Source organism: Nothoprocta perdicaria, unplaced genomic scaffold (assembly GCF_003342845.1).
Source record: "Nothoprocta perdicaria isolate Ctin4 unplaced genomic scaffold, notPer1 scaffold_80, whole genome shotgun sequence".
Lineage (NCBI taxonomy): Eukaryota > Metazoa > Chordata > Aves > Tinamiformes > Tinamidae > Nothoprocta > Nothoprocta perdicaria.
This window is the reverse complement of record NW_020456088.1, coordinates 703353-720219: the sequence shown is the minus strand read 5'-3', so window position 1 is coordinate 720219 and position 16867 is coordinate 703353. Positions and strand designations below refer to the sequence as shown.

Genomic DNA, 16867 nt, shown 5'->3' with positions numbered 1-16867 from the left:
AAGGCATGGTTTTCAACCACTAAAATTAAACTGCTGCTGGAGGTGATGTGAACACTCTTATTTTAATGCTTGTTTTGTTTTGCTGAAGTCTATGAGGAAGAATTTTTCCTAAGCTGAAGCAATCTGCTTTTTCACCACAGGAATACTAATAGTACCTAATGCAGCTGTGACTATCCCTGCAAAGATGTATTTGCTATTTAGCACACAATTATCATTCCATTTGGGGACAGATAAGGTAAGTGAGGGTTTTCTGAGCTAAAACCTTCCTAACTTGTCATAGCAGTTAAAAATGACCAGAGAATAACCAGTGAGAAAACCATAGAATGATACACCGAAGAGAAGACGAAGCTAAAGAACTAAAGAGCAAGAAGTAGCCTGGACTCACCTGTCTCTCTTGGGAGACATCTGATAAGATAAAGAAATTCGTATCAGAAAAGTCCAGTTCAGCCTTTAAGAAACTGCTTAAACTTTGTACTGTTGTGTCAGATACTGGGCAATTTAAATGCAAGGAGGACTATGTTTCAGGTCTGTATACTGTGCTGAGACCACGTTCAAAGTCTTACAGAGGTAAATACACCCAAACAAGTTACCAGAAGTGTAAGGGTACAGTCCTATACACAATCCTATACATAAATAAAAGAAAATCCTGTGTGCTGCATCTGAGATAGTGGCTAAATTCTGTCATCTCTTTGCTAAGCAGAGGGGTGAGGGGCTTAGGAGAAAAAGGCCTCTGAAGCTAATGGGAGGTGTTCCTGAAACTGTCTGCCTCGAAAAGCCACTTCCCAGTTTTGCTATCCATTTCTCCTTAAGTATGGTAATTAAATTGCTAAAATGAGCTCATTCCAGGTGCATTTTCAAATGAGATTAGAGTTATAATAAATTATTTACAAAATGCCCATTACATATTTATAAGTTATGATTTGCACCCTGTCAGAAGGGGCCTGTAAAAGAAAAAAAAAAAGAATTCAAAGGCGAGACCAGGAATGTCTTACAACCCAAGTGTACAACAGAAAAGCTAATTAAGCACTTTAAAGAGAGTAGTGTACAGAAACGGCCCAATCTTAATTAACGTATAATGTTGAGTGTCCTATTGCAAGAAATAAGAAGCAATACACAGGGTAGGCAACAAGACTTTTGGCTTTTATCTAGTATAGGTGTTCCAGACAACTCCGAGAACAATAAAATAACAATATCCTTATCCTTATCAATAAAAACATTAAAAATGTAGCTCTAAATTTTTCTAGATTTACCAGTTTTCATAGAGACTGCAGAGACTAATCAGTCACATCAGTAATAGGATCTAGATGAGATATTGGAGTAGCTATGAAGGGTCTTTATTGCTAGACATAATCTTCATGACACATCCCGTTGGATCCTTTTCAACTTTCTCTGGAAACTTAAAGTTTTATGTTCTTAGGTAAAACCTTTTGCTTCACTCTTCAGCCTCACCTAGTGAGCAAGCAGATTCTGACACATCTGACATATGAAATACAGCACTTCTCTCAGCATAATGAATCCATTACACCACTTGTGGGACTCCCACAGGTCACGAGGGGGATCTACTGACCAGGAAAACCTGAGTTAGAGGCAGCCAACACAAGTTGCTGGGATGTGAAGAATCATTTACCTAGCAAGCTTAACTCACCGTCTCCTTGGAAGACAGTCAAGTCATGGAGGAGCTGGAGATTTAGGGTCACCATTACAACCCCAGCTAAACTGACAATTTAAATCACACCTTAAATTATACTGGTGTGAATTGCCCGTGTTATACTGTATCATGAAAAAGCTTCATGAGATGCAGGTGAGTCTAGATCTAGAAAACTGACAGCAGAACCAAAACCATTCTGCAACCATCTGGGCAAATTTAGGACAGAGGCCTGAATACACCAAATATTCTTCTATTTGTGCTGTCTTTAGGGTTGAAAGCTTGTTCAACTGCAGTTTGGGATCGTGTCTAAATTTTTTATGAGCTTGTTTTTCATTCGGTTGCAACAGAAATATCTCTATACAAACCTGAAAACCTAGAGAAACCTGAGATACCTCAGTTTCTTTTAGCAGCATGGACTTTAACCTTGTCACACAAGACATGCTTACCTGCAATTAAAGAGCAAAGTTTCTAGCTCTTAACATTTGTGGAAAAAAACAAACAAACAAGAATTTGATCAGTAAAGAGACAGACCCGCATGGAATGTGGAACACAAATCCTGAGACCTGTCTATTAGCTCAAATGCCTCCTAATAGCAAACTGAAGGCCAACATTGTTAAGTAGGTTGATCATTAACTTACTAATATGCTTATCAATTATATTTTCTATTCATTACTGTTTGCATAAGAGAGCAAAGGGAGGTTATAACTTACACACAAAAGCTTTTTTTAGCACCCCAGACTGGGTGTTATACCTGTTACTAAGCCGTATTTCCTCCCTACCATCCAGTCAGGGAGAAAACAAACCAGTCAAGTAACACAGAGGCCCATAGGGAGTCTTCTCGTGAGCTGTCAGCAGGTTGCTGATGGATCAGGATGTGTTTTTTGAGAGAACTGTGTATCCACAGACCTGGTGGAAGCAAGTGAGGGCTACAGCAATTCAGTTTATATCATTTTATTTCGGTGGTGGCCAGTGATAGAACAAGGGGTGATGGGTACAAGCTGAAACACAGGCAGTTCCATCTCCATGTGAGGAAGAACTTCTTGACAGTGAGGTTGACAGAGCCCTGGAACAGGCTGCCCTGTTGTGGAGTCTCCTTCTCTGGAGGTCTCCAAACCCACCTGGATGCTGCCCTGTGCCCTGTGCTCCGGGTGTCCCTGCTGGAGCAGGAAGGTTGGAGTAGATGATCTCTAGAGGTCCCTTCCAACCTCAGTCATTCTGTGATTCTGTGATTTTGCCCGGTGTTCCAGCATGGTCCCACTCCCGCATGGTTTGCTCACCCTCACCAGGCTGAGCAGTCTGAGGCAAGGACAAAGAAAGCATCAAACTCTTCCCACGCGCAAATGTGGCCTAGGAGAAATCTTATGGGGTAAGTTCTGCGCCACTGTTTTCTCTTTTGTAGCTCAGGACTTCTGAGGCTTCCCTGTTTCACAGATCCCAGGAATGACAGAAAGTTTAACACAGGAATGCTATAGCATACACCACAATATGCTACATGTTTATGAAACATTCTCTTGGAATCTAAGAGAATCAGGCAAAAATGTTGAAGATGCAGCCAGAAGAGCAAATTGTCTCTTGCTTCTATTCTGAGTTGGCTTTCATAGGAAGGGATATGTTGCAGACAGCACACAATGATTTTTCAGGTTTCTATAGGTGAAAGGCAGCAAGAAATGAGCTACAAGGGCGCTGCACTACAGAAGGATGTGCTGAGCATTGCTGAGGAAGACCTTACAGTCTGTCCTGCTTTTGTTCAGGCTCTCTCCTGTACAGCATGTAAAATGGCCTAATGTCTGCAATCAGGTGTGCATTTATTTCCAGGTGAACATTTGCCTATGGCAAAACCCACTAAAGACAATGGGGTTCACCATGCTCTCAAAAAATACCAATTCCAGTCCAGTTACCACAGCAGGATTTTGCATCCATCAGAGTGGACCCTTCTGGCTTGCACTTCAAATGACTGGGCCGTGATAGTACCATTACTCCTAGGGAGCATCTTCCTTCTGTCTGCTTTTACCAACAATTCTGGATAGTAAAGACTTCTGTGTAAGGAAAGACAACATCTCCCAGCTTAACTTCTTTCTTCCAGCTCCTCATACCCAGAACACACAGCTTTAAAGCAACCTTTTACACAATATACAAAATAAAGCAGCTGGCTGCCCAGAAGGCCTCACTCAAGACAAAACAGTAACAGTCCTTCAGTTAATCTATCTCCCTGGCGCAACCAGGCGCCAAAGAATCCAGAGGCTCCCAGACTTCTGGGAAGAGAGCAGACGTCCTAAAAATGCCATAGGTCAAGTTGTCAAATGCTTCTTTACACTCCCTGATCCAGAGCTGTCGGGGGACTCGCAGTGCCCGGACTGAGGAGCGCCGCGGGCAGCAGGATGCTGCTGTCCCTGGGAGAATCCGGCGCTCCTCCTTACCCAGCAAAATGCAGGCACCTCCCTGACCACATTCCAGAAAAGGCCAGGTAGCTGCAATTGCCCTTCTGTAAAACAAGAAAAGGGTGGGGAAACATAAAGAAAAAAAAAAAAGGTGAACAGGAATGTGGGTTTTTTTTTGTTTTTGTTTTTTTTTTTTTTGATATATATTATTTAGCTAAAGACTTTTGATTTGTTGGAAGCAAAGAAATAGTCCATGGTCAATATGTGCAGATTAAAAATGTGAAGCTGATCATTACCAAAAACGCACTGTGGCAGAAAAAGCAGCTCTGAGTGATCATCACAGTGTCAGTACATAAACTGAAGAATCAGACTACTTAAAACCATCACGGAGACATTGTCAGATAGAGTGCCCCACACTAAAGCTGTACTTCAACTCCAAGAGCATAAACAATTTTTACTTTGCCTGGCTACAATGGCCTTTTTACAAGGATGGATTTCACTGTTACATGACATGATGACACTGTATCACTCTTCATATTTCTGATCTGCAAGCAGCAGCTACTGTTGACACCTCAGTCTTGTGTTCTAGCTACAGGGATCCCTATTATCAGAAAACTGGGCAATCTCACAAACCAATATACACTTGCTTTCTGTTACTCCTATCTCCCTTCCCTGTATGTCGGGATACTTCATCATCCCCATTGCCTGTGTGAGGAATGGAGTGAGAAGTGACTTGTATATGACTATGGGTGCTCTAAGAAGAAATGGAACATACGTCTCCAGAAATCCTGGTTAGAAGCCAGGCCAGATGATCACAAGTAAACTAAATTAAATAAAGGTTCTCTGCAGCACTCAGCACTACGTTATTTATGCCTTGAAACAGTGTATCTGTTTCCCAGATCTTCCTATTCCATTTTTTTAAAGGCTTGGTCCAGCAGAGATAACATACAGACTGTCAAAGATTGCCTGCCAGCTGCAGTCACCTGCAGGGACTGGGAAGACAGGCATGTCTGATGATAGCATCAAGATTTTGGCTGAGACAGGGAAGCTCCATAAAGCTGTCATTGCTGGAAAAGGGATGTCTGTTCCTTCTGCATCGTGATGGGACCAGCCATGATCCATCCTATCTTGGCTTCCACCCAAGGAAAGGCCAAACAGACAAGGGAAAAACAAAGGAAACGCGCAGCCCGCTGCCCCCAGCCACAACCCACACGGGCTCAGCCTGTTGTTTTGGCAGGAGAGCCCGCACTGAATAAGCAAGAAGAGCTGAAACTGGCAGAACAGGCAGAAAACTATTTAGGGGTTGTTTATGTGTGAGTGATTGCAGGGCGGGAAGGGTAGACTCTCCAAACTCCTGTTTGGAGAGAGCAGGTAAAGCCCTGAGGGTAGTGCTGAAAAGAGGGCCCTTTGCAGTCGGATGAGTAACAGGATCCTGGATGGCTTTCCCTTTTCCCTCTGTAGGGATTCCAGGCTACAGTGGAGCTCTGCCTTGGCGTCTGCCTGAACGCTGCACTCACAGGCATTCGCTAAACCCTGCCAGGCCTGGAGGATCCCGACCACCCTAATCCTCTTTATTAACAGCTCTCAAATGTTCTGTGCTGCAGCCAAAGTTCTCCTGCTGACTCTCAGTCCGGAGAGGCCTTGGAAGTCTTGTATTTATCTCCCTCTGAATTCGTCATTTATGTCATTAGTGATATGAATTTTACTTCTATCCAAGCTCCTAGCAAGGGGGGACAGGTCGATCAACAGTAATATAGGGACAACACCACCAGCTCTGCCACTCTCCTTCAAAATCCTAAGTGTAAAATGGAATTAGTTGGAATGCAATGTGCCTTTTTCCACAGCTAATAAATTGTAAAGTAAATATTCAGGTTGTTTGAAATATCAGATGTTTTATTTTTTGCTTTTACTGTGAGTATTTTACCTTTTGTAAACAGAGCCGCTGCGGGGCAGTGATACACAAGCAGGCAACATGCACACAAAAGTTTAGGGGTGTTTGGCATTTCTCAGGATCCTGATGAAGTTGGCAAGTTCTGTTATCCCCTGCCTACAGAGCTGCAAAGGTGACGTGGCTACTTCTCTGCTGCGAGCACATTCCCCCAGCGGGGGTGACTGAGTCACTTGGGAACAGTCACCATTTCTGAAGGTAACGCTGGGCTAGAAGAACACCAAAACTGCTTTAGTTCGTACGTCTATTCTGAGAGATGTTGTCAACAACTCATAGCTGGAGGATGTTTGAACTTCACTCGCACATGGTGCCAAATTATATGTTCTCAGGAGGGTCACGCCTGCGTGCAGCCAGGCAAGTTCCTATTTGCTCTTGCCATTTTCCCAGAGGAAATGATGGTGCCAGGCAAGTGTGAGCAGACCAACCTCATATAGGATGTCTGTCCTTGTGGTTTGAAACTCTGGAAGTAGAAATGATGAACATTCCCACTATACTGTAATTTCCCAGGGAAGCAGAATGGTGACTCCAACCAGGAGGTTCCCCGTAGATCAAGTCTCCAAGCTCAGATCCAAAAGAACTTGCAAATGTGAGCACAGGTTTCATGGGAATTCTTCACTCTTCTTCATTGCCCTGGATTCTTAGAGCATTTGCACTCAACCTTAAATGGAGAGTTGGTCCAGAGCTGAAGAAGAGAGATAAAGGAGATAAAGAAGAGAGAATTACTGGAGCTGATCATCACCAGGTAGATCCATAAATAAACTAAAAGAATTTAAAATATTATTTTAAAATAAAAGAATATAGACAAATATATAGTCTTCCTCACATGGAGACAAGAAGATCATTAAAAATGGTTTAGGCTAAACAGAAAATTCCCTTTACATACTTGTTAAAAGCAGGAAATCAGACATTATAGCTACTGCTGAGGATCCATTTTGAGCCCGAGTTCTGACATGAAGGACTACCATAACTCTAGGAATTGTGTCAGCTTTTGTCTTGCCTTGTACTAAGAAATTATTTGACTAAGCAAGATTATCTGAGCTTTAAGTACTTTCATTAACTAAAACCGGTTTTACTTAATGCAGATTGATTACTAAGGAGGAAAACGAACAGGTTTCAGCTTAACTTCACGACATATATTGCAAAAGTTTTCAAAACCTTTTTCTGACCTCTAAATGTTTATATTAAACATAATCTCCAATTCCATCAAAACTTGCATTTTAAATTAGACAGCCATGTGAGTTCCATGTCAAATAAGCAGATGAAATAGATTAACTTAATTAGCCTGGGTAAGAGAGGGAAGAAGCAAAAACAAAACTAAACCTCACAATAATTGAAATACACAAGGTAGGCCGCTTTAATTTCATTTTTCTACTTGCAGCCATTAAAAAGATAACTGACAAGTCCCCTCAGGTGGCTGTTATTAGGCTAAGATTAAATCAATGTATCAGACAACACTATAGGGCCAGTTTTAAGTGTACAAGGTTGAGGTTGAATGCCATAAACTGCCTGGACATGGCAGCGTGGAGCTTTGTGCAGGCTGAGGAATCCTCTTACTCAGGAGGATGAAACCACAACTCAGTCTGTAAAGAAGCAACGTCTCCTTTCTCCAGAGCACCAGGACTTTTAAAGACCGTATAGTTCTAACCAAAAATTATCAGTGATTAGCTGCTCAGATCCTCATTTGTAGCTTTCTCCAAGGTTCATGGGACAAATGCAGGGCTATGAGGATCATCAGGGGCCCGGAACTTCTGTGAGGAAAAGCTGAGAGAGCTGGGCCTGTTGAGTCTGGAGAAGAGAAGGCTGGGGGCGGATCTGATCAGTGTCTATAAACACCTCAAGGGAGGCAGTGAGGAAGATGGGCCGGCCTCTTTTCAGTGGAGACCAGCGATAGGACTAGAGGAAACAGCCACAAACTGAAGCATCAGAAGTTCCACAGGAACTTAAGGAAAAATTTCTTGACAGTGAGGGTGACAGAGCACTGGAACAGGCTGCCCGGAGAGGTTGTGGAGCCTCCTCCGCTGGAGGTCTCCAAAGCTGCTTGGACGCAGCCCTGTGCCCCGTGCTCTGGGTGACCCTGCGTGAGCAGGGGGCTGGACTAGATGATCTCTAGAGGTGCCTTCCAACCTTAAGGATTCTGTGATTCTGATTGAAATGGGTGCTGCCCAGGCAGGGATCCTATCCAGACTCTTGGTGGTGGCATCGCAAAGGGCTCAAGCTGTAGGCATCTCTGACTCTCATGCTACTAACCCCTGTGTGAGATTGACTTTCTGACAGGACACTCAGAAACACGGCTAACCTGGCATTGCCTCCTTCATCTTCTTCACGGGACAAGGAATACTACATCAGAAGTTTTGTGGTTTGGTCAGGTTTAATGGACTGGCCTTTTCAATTTAAGTACAGACTCATCTGAAGTATTTGTGCTTAGAAAGAAAGGTTCTGAAGATTCTAGCTATTTTTTTTTTCCTGTTTCTTTTGATGTTAGTAGAGACATATTGCACATGGAAAAAAAAAAAAAAAGTGTGTTTTGGTTTTGACCAGCATGAAAAGTCAAAAAAAAAAAAAAAAGAAAAAAACATTAAAGATATGCTGGTTAACCTGTGATTTTGGAAAGGAGGAACATATGTGATTTGTGACCAACTAGTTTTGCATCCTCTTTCAAAAGGTAAAAGGTCTGCAAAGCTTGATATCACTTTATATAACTGGATATAAGAAAAGTGCAGCTGTTTTAAATCCCAATTGAAATAAGTTAGAAAAGGAATACTCTTAGGAGGATCCCCCAAATCCAGGTCCTTTAAAAGAACTTCCCAATGCTCAGATAGTTTTCAAAATCGCTAAATTGTACCTAAAAACATGTGGCACAGGGAAATTCTGCCTAAGAAAGTGGTAATAAAACTGTCCAGGGCAACCATTTCCCCAAGAATGTCAGGCTGTTCAGCAAATCACTTAGCCAGTGCACTGTTGTGGGGACCCACCTAGTGAGAGCATGAAGAATTGCATGAAATCAGAAAATGCAAGGCAGGGAGCATTCAGCTAAGGGGACAAACGACTGAACAATATAATTTAAAAGCTTCCATGGTGAAACATGTGGCAAGCTGAGAGCGACTGCAAAGTCCAGCCAATGCGCATTCCATCTGGCTTTATTTTGCAACTCTCAGATAACACGGCTCCATAATATAGTATCGTATAATATAGCACAAATGCAAGCAGGAGCTTGCCTGTGAGAGAAAGGAGAATATATTCTGGTTTAACTCAAATTGGTACAATGCCAAAAGACATATTTGGGACTCATATTGAGTATCACCAGCCTAAGTATGAAGAAAAGAGGAGTCTCCATAAAATCAAAAGAATGGCTGCATTCAAGAATTCACTTGAATGATTTCACTTATTATTTTTTGATTTTTTCTTTCTGTTGTAAGGACAAGCAAAAGTGGCTGATTCTGTACTCAGAAAGCAAAACAGCTCACAGTGCTTTTCTCTTGCTTGCATGAACCAGCAACCATCTTTTGCTCATCCATATGAACCTGAGTTGCAAACACTAAGTATCCAGTTACTGCTAAATTATAGTGTGGGAATACCCCCAAAAAACTTAGAACACCTGCTTATGATTCTGCTCTTTATAGCTTTAATTCCACTCAGCCTATTTGAATAAAAGTCCTTAAAAATGCAACTCTACAGAAGCACTTGCTAGCATCTAGAACTGCCATTTAAAGTTGGTGATGAGCCATCCTAATGAAGAGACCGGATTAACTTCTACTTTATGTCATCCTTATTAGAGCTTCCTTCTTTCATCTTCCTTGACAAGACTCTTCCAAGAAAATCCCGACTCTTCTAAATCCTCCTCTTGCCAACTACTAATTACATGCAGATCTTGAAAACATTTTATTTTTACTTCTTAATTTTTATGTCTTAATTTTATGTCTTAATTTTTACTTCTTAATTTTTCAAGACACTACAATTCAACAGATCAGCATTTCTCTAACAAGTGCGTTTTGTGCATTTCTATGTAAATGCCTGCACTTGACTTTGAAGGTCAAGTCCACCACTAAAGGTCTAGCTGGAAAGCAGGGCTCCTGACCGAGTGTGTCCTGGCAGTGGGGTCATTGGTATTTGAGAAGCAGATTGTCCTCGTGGCTCTGGATTGCTTGGAAACATCAAGCCACACAGGCTATGTCCCACAGCCTCTCCAAGCCTCCCTGAAAACGCTGCCGCTTCCTTCCCCACCCATCACACCTTTATCTCCACCTCTTCTAGACCTTCACTCAGCATCCCCTAACTCCTGCTACCAAAAAATGCTACCCATCCAGCTGGAAAGCCACAAGCCAGTTTGGCTTATTGTAAATGACAACTAGATCATAAATGACATTATCACTAATTCTCCTCCCCCCCTTCAACTCTCTGTAGGTTCTAACTAAGCTAACACTTTCCTATCCTCCGTGACCACTTTCCAGTGTCATTCCTGCTCTGACCATGCCCTGCGTCTCAGTGGAGAAGGAGACTTTGTGACAGCAGGGGGCACCTCACAACGTGCACAGAACTTCACGCTGTCTCCTTGTCAAGTGCCATGCCCGCCTAGTACAGGTTTGAGCAGTATTCTTTCATTTTAACCATTTTCTTTAGGCTGTAAAAATTCTTTCGGAATTTGACATTTTACGGCAGCGCAATAATGGCTTCTTCAAGTCATTCATTTAACTGCCTAATAATCCTTTGCTGCAATAATTAACATAAAATTTATGCTATTTGCATGAGAGCTTTTCAATAGATCCCATATTATCGTGAGCTTTGTAATCAAATATAATTTGTTCACGATAAAATAATGAGTAAATTTACAAGAATTAACTGCACTACTCTTGCATTCTGTATAGACCAATTAGAACATTTACCTTCTAATTTTTGTCAGTGAACTCAAGCTTATGGCAGTTACAAAACTTAAAATTTAAACATTGCTTTTGATAGCACCTCATAGCACATTCTCCTGAAAAATAAAAAGAATTAGTAACACATTAAAGAGTATGTGACTGATGAGGATTTACTATTTTGTTTCATACTGACCTAGCACCTACAAACCCTAGGAGGGGTCAGGTACCCTTTTTATTAATGATACACAATTGCCCCAATAGAAACTCTGTTTGGCCCCCAGTGCCTCTAATCGAAATACCGCAAATAGGCACAGAAAGCAGGGGCGTGAATCTTACGGACATAACGCAGCTGAAAAATACAGTTATAAGGCAATAAACCCAGACTTACAGAGGAAGCCTGGGAGAGAGTCACGTCTCCTGATTCTTGTCTTCTCAGCTGTAAGAAAATAATTCCAGTTTTTCACATATAACACAATATAGGTAACACAATAACCACTGAATTTCACATATTTTCCTTTAAAAATAATACAAAGATGAGACATGATTCTCATATACCTCAGGCCTCTGAAGAGTAAGAGTTATCTAGCAGAGCAGTTTCTAGATGATTGTAAAGATCGTAAAGTGACCAGTTCTGAGGGTTTTTTTAGGAGGGGTTACACAAACCGCTGTCAAGAATGACAGACTAGTTAGAGGGGAAACGAAGTTTAGAAGGGTTCCAAATGGGGAATTAAAAGCCCTCATTTCAATTTGAACTATATTTAACCTCCATTTATGTGACAATTCTAAAGTTTTTGGCTTTCAGGCTTCAGCAGCTCAGGGTCCATCCTTTCTCGTGGACCTACCTTCGAAAATCAGTTTTCAGGCATTTTCATCATAACAGGAACAAGTGTTGAAGGGTTTGTTTCTGTTTTTCCTCTCTGAGGCTGATCTGTTAGATGATCTGGCACAAACAACTTGATCCTTCTGGGCTTTAACTTCACATCCAATCTCCTTTGCAAATAAAGTTATTTTTTTCTTTTTATCAGAGAATAAATATGGAAAGGAATTTCTGGTACAGTTATAAAAATTAAGTGGGAAAAAAGTCAACGCAGCGATGAGATTTCTGGGCTTTTTGTTTTCGCTGTCAAATGTTTGCAAAACAATCCAAAGTGGAACAGAAATGAGTCCAGGCTGGCCCAGACCCCAAGCCTGTGAAGTGATCTGAGCACAGTTGAGCAACTCCGGACAGAATGTTTAGTCATTTACCTCCTGGTACAGATTCCAAGAAATGTTTTAGTTCAGTAAGAAGAAAGGACAGAAAATCTCGCATCTCCCAGATCTTAAGAGAGGGAATTTCTGAATACCAAACCAGATGGAATTTTGTCAGCAACACTTCATACCTAAAATAAAACTTTTCCACAGTTCTGGAGAGATTCTACAGAAAATATCAGGAGAGGTGTGAGAAGTACAGGAAAATAACACGGCTTAGCATGCTCAGTTCTGTAATTCCTTGTTAAAACAATACAAGTAAAGATCTGTAGGCCTATGAATTTTCCCAAGAACAGACTGTGATTCACAGGATCTGGCTTTTCACCATGTTCCTGCACATTTGTGTGTCTGTCATTCTATCCCACCACCTTTGTCTTGCTTCAGTAATGTGGGTTAATGTTAATAGATTTAGCTGGTTGGTAGATCTTATCTATAGCTCCTGCATGGGAGAAAGGAGAAGATCCCGTCCATTTTATCACGCTACTCTTAACGAGATGAAACTTGTTTTATTCATAGAAGAGTGTAAAGTTTGCCATTTCAAAATCAAGTTTTGATTTAACTTTGTAAAAAAAAAATCCCCAGTTACATGACCTGTGAGCTTAGCAGTTTGTCCACTCTGGTGGCTCACTGAGTAGTATCCGTGAATGTTTCCAAATTCCTATCCATCAGGAATCCTGTGGGCATTCAAAGAGTTATAACATGTAAATGCATGATTTCTACAATGCAACATATATCTACATTTTCACAGTATCCTTGCTATCAATAATATCCAAGCATCCTAAGAAGTTTTATCAAAAGCAGGGTTGCTTAGTTATAGCATCTCCTATCTTCTTCCCCTAAATTACTCCCAATGGAATCAAGCCAGTGGTCTCACTAGCCTAGGAAGCTTAAGGAAAAAGCATAAAAGCTATGGTACAACTTGGTACAATCTCAATATTTCTGATGCTTGGGGTGGGAAGTTGATATCTAGATTGAACTTGTCCCTGTATTTGCCTTCATGTGATTTGGTTTTCTAAGTTCCTATTACAGTTGATGGAGAACTGCCCAACACAGCTGCTGGAGTCCATGGGTAGTAACGGATCCACCAATAATTATAATGGACTGGGATATCAAAGACTCCTACTTGGGAGTGACAGATCTGACACATTTTTAGGAAAGCTGCACCTTTTAGGAGCAGGAGCTAGAGGCCAGATAGGAAAATCCACAACACCTGAATGTCACTAGATGCTACATTTATGCAACTAACCCCCTCACTGCAACTCCATGCAGTACAATGGGAGCTCAGGCATCTGGTTCACATGGAGACACCTACACACAGAAACCTAAATTTAGGTGACTTAATCTGCTAGCTGAATCCACCCCTTTATTTGGAGATTTCCGGAGCTGGCAGTTCCATTAGGTTAAGTTCAATGCGCCTCATGGACATTTTTTCCATTCCCATTTCTAATCCACTTACAAATGCATTTATACTTTTGGCCCCCACTTTACATTGCAGCAAGGTAAAATTTTAACTCAAGGGAAAACATTCTTCCCTTTCTTTAAATTTACTGCCTGAAATCTTTGCTCAGGACACCTAAATCTTTTGCGACAAGACACAGAGAATTCAGCTGCTCTATGACGACAGATTTTTATACCAAGATCATATTCCTCCATAGCTTTTTTTCTAAGCTAAACTGTTGTACTTTATTTAACCTTTTTCTTTTCCTGAGGAAGCAAATTCCATACCTCTGATCAGCTTGTTGCTTTTCTGTTCTGTTCTAGATATTTTAGGGAGAATTTCATGCAACATTCAAACTGTGCAACCCTGCTGTGTTTTTTATTCCTATCCTAAAATTGCAAAAATTCTTTTCACCTCATCACCTACTGTTCTTTTCACTGAACTAGCCACAACAGCTCCACAGTTGGCTTCCTGAGAGCTTCTGACCAACTTCAGATTATGTGGGATGAACTTGTTCTACAGGCTTTTCCTCAGCAGTGGTAACAGTCTCTCTCTGGTATCTAAGCATCGATTTTTGCAAAGCTGCTAGGAATATAATCTCTTTGAGATCTCCACAGCTGTCAAAGTTGTTGAGATTGGCCCAAGAGTTGAAAAATGTTTGAGACAGCAGATCAGATAAAGCCATACACATATTCTATGCTGTCAGACCTTCTCTCTTCTGGAAAACATGCAAAAGAATCCCCATAAATCATATCTATCACAAAGGAAGAGTGGGAAGGAATGTCTAGGGAGCAATTACATAAATGCCCTGTTTCCTTGGGTACTCCAAATGAGATGGCCAGCATCTAGAAAGGTTTGTTCACCCCTTGCAAAACTAATTGTATAGAAATTCTTTCTACTAGGGGATCTTCAGATTGTTTTCAGTCATAGACTGCCCTTGGGCAAACTATTAGAGGAGGAAATTGCTCTAATGAATTCAGTTTCTCCCAGGTATGCAAAGAATAAAGTTTTCTCCGGTCTTTTTTACTACTCCCAGTCAACTGCTCTACATGTTAACTAGAGAAACTTGTTCTAAAAATTTAGCCTTTGAAACAGTAAAATATATTAATTCTCTTTGAGGATGTTCCTCTCCCTGTTCATGAAGTGACAGGAAGAGTCAATCCAACAATGTCAGTTGTAGGTGTCATTTTTCTTGTATTTCTGTGCCAAATATGTCCAAGACATGTCAAGAACAGGAATAATGTGTAATGAAAATTTCTTGTAGTTTCAACGTGTTTGACCACACAATCCATACTGAAAGAGGTTTGGGCTACTAGTTCTCGCTAGCATTTTTATATGAATTCTCCTCCCTTGCTGTGGGCACATGGGAAATGAGTGAATTAGTTAAAATTAACAAGCTGTTTTGGGGTATATTAAACAATTGACTGAGAAGATTATAATTATCAGGGATTTTGAGAAATGAAATGGATGTCTTCTAAAGATCTTACAGTGGATGCTGCTAGGAATTTAATAGCTCTGTTAATAAAATAATAATCCCCATCGGGGAAAATCATGATGTGATAATTGAAATAGCTACTTGGGTAGGTGAAGTACCTGGAATTATACGGCAGGCAAGAATGAGCCAAAGAGAACTGCACGGATAATAGTCCTGCAGAAAGCAGAGAGCGTTTATACTGTCTGCTTTTACCCTTAATACACACCCACGATCCTCAGGCTGAATTACTGCAAATGAGAGATCAAAGCTGCATATTAGGCGTTATGAAATGGGAATTATGAAAAGCTGGCTGATGTGGCTGCTGACTATGCGACTATCTCGTGTAACTGCACGTTCCTTTACCCTTGATCCCCACAACCTCCTTGTCATCCACCATGGACTGTCACTCCATCTCCTATTACTGCGGCTTCTGATTATGTAATGGCTTTCTGGCCTTCATGCTTTAATGCTACAGCTCTTCTGACAAACTGTCTTTCCTCTTCACGTTATAATAAAGAACCTTGCCCTAATCTCTGGATATCAGGGGTAATATGCACCTAGGAACGAACTCAAGTGGCAGCCCCACTTAATTTCCACTTTGCTAAATAAAATCTGACATCCTTGAAGTCCATTGAACACTGTGACGAGCTCAAGGGCTGCACCTGGGAATGTTCAAAAACTACTCAGCCTTAGCACAGCTGGGGAAGTCTGTCAGAGTCTGTTCCTAAGGATTCACCCAACCATTGGGCTGGGTGATCAGCTTGGCCCAGTTTCATCCCTTGAAGGATCAAGCTGTGTCCTGCACAAAGACACGTCAGTGGTGAAGCGATTTGGCCACCTTCTTGTCTAAAAGGCCAGTGGTTGAATTACTTATTCTGGACTTGAAAATGCAGCCAGTCCAAATTCTCCAAGAGGATGTGAACTCCTGCTTCCAGGGGTGTGCGTTAACCAGCAAGCTTACTTATTTCAGGGTATTTCAGATGGCGTACTTCTCTCTGCTACATCCCTTCTCCCACTGAACTGCTCCATTTTGCGAGCAAAAAATAATCACTAGGCCAGAAGGGCAAGAACAATGTTACTAATGAGCGGCTAGAGCCTGATCTCAGCTCCTGCCCTTGCAAGCACCAAAGCCAACCTGTATGAACTCACTTTCTCTTCCTAACTGAAACAATGCATTACTTGCACAAAGAGGAATTCCAAAGGAGCAGCTACAAGTCCTCTGCTAGGATCAGAGAAACATTTTGGTTGGAAAAACACCTTCAAGATCATTGAACCCAACAGGGATACTGCATCCCATGAAGCCGGCTGGAAACCAGCCCCTAATGAAGGAGGGAGAAACCAGCCCCTAATGAAGGAGGAAGAAAACAGCCCCTAATGAAGGAGGAAGAAAACAGCCCCTAATGAAGGAGGGAGAAAACAGCCCCTAATGAAGGAGGAAGAAAACAGCCCCTAATGAAGGAGGGAGAAAACAGCCCCTAATGAAGGAGGGAGAAAACAGCCCCTAATGAAGGAGCTGCTGGTTGGCCCGACCGCCACACACCTTTTCTCCCTTCACAGGTTCTTTCGGGAGACATTTAAGAGCACGAAGTGCAGGGCTGGCACCTCCCTGAGGAACTGAGGTGAGCTTTAATGTGCAGAGAGCGGGAAAAGCAGGGGGCGCAGGGTGCCTGCTGTGCTAGGAAGGTGCAACCGCGCTCGGGTTGACAGCAACAGCGCAGCCTCCCGCAACCCGTTTTGCTTCACGGCCAGGGCCGCCGTGTCCCTCCCGCTCCCCTCAGCGGCCGCCATCTTCTCGGGCCGGCCCTACCCCGCCTGTCATGGCGGCCGCGCCCCGGCCGCGTCACGAGGCGGCGGCGCGCGCGGCGGGGGAGGGGCGG

The 16867-nt window shown here is 42.1% G+C and overlaps 1 long non-coding RNA gene across 2 annotated transcripts; it reads right to left on the bottom strand.

Annotated features, from left to right (window-relative positions):
- Positions 1 to 6029: 6029 nt before the first annotated feature.
- LOC112958111 lies at positions 6030 to 16586 on the bottom strand. Of its 2 annotated transcripts, XR_003251348.1 has the most exons (4): positions 16531 to 16586; positions 11673 to 12752; positions 11219 to 11266; positions 6030 to 6656 (listed from the first exon to the last, which is right to left on the bottom strand). It is a non-coding gene; the product is annotated as an uncharacterized LOC112958111 (long non-coding RNA). The 2 variants fall into 2 exon arrangements; XR_003251347.1 differs by having other exon boundaries at positions 11219 to 12752.
- Between the last annotated feature and the right edge of the window lie 281 nt (positions 16587 to 16867).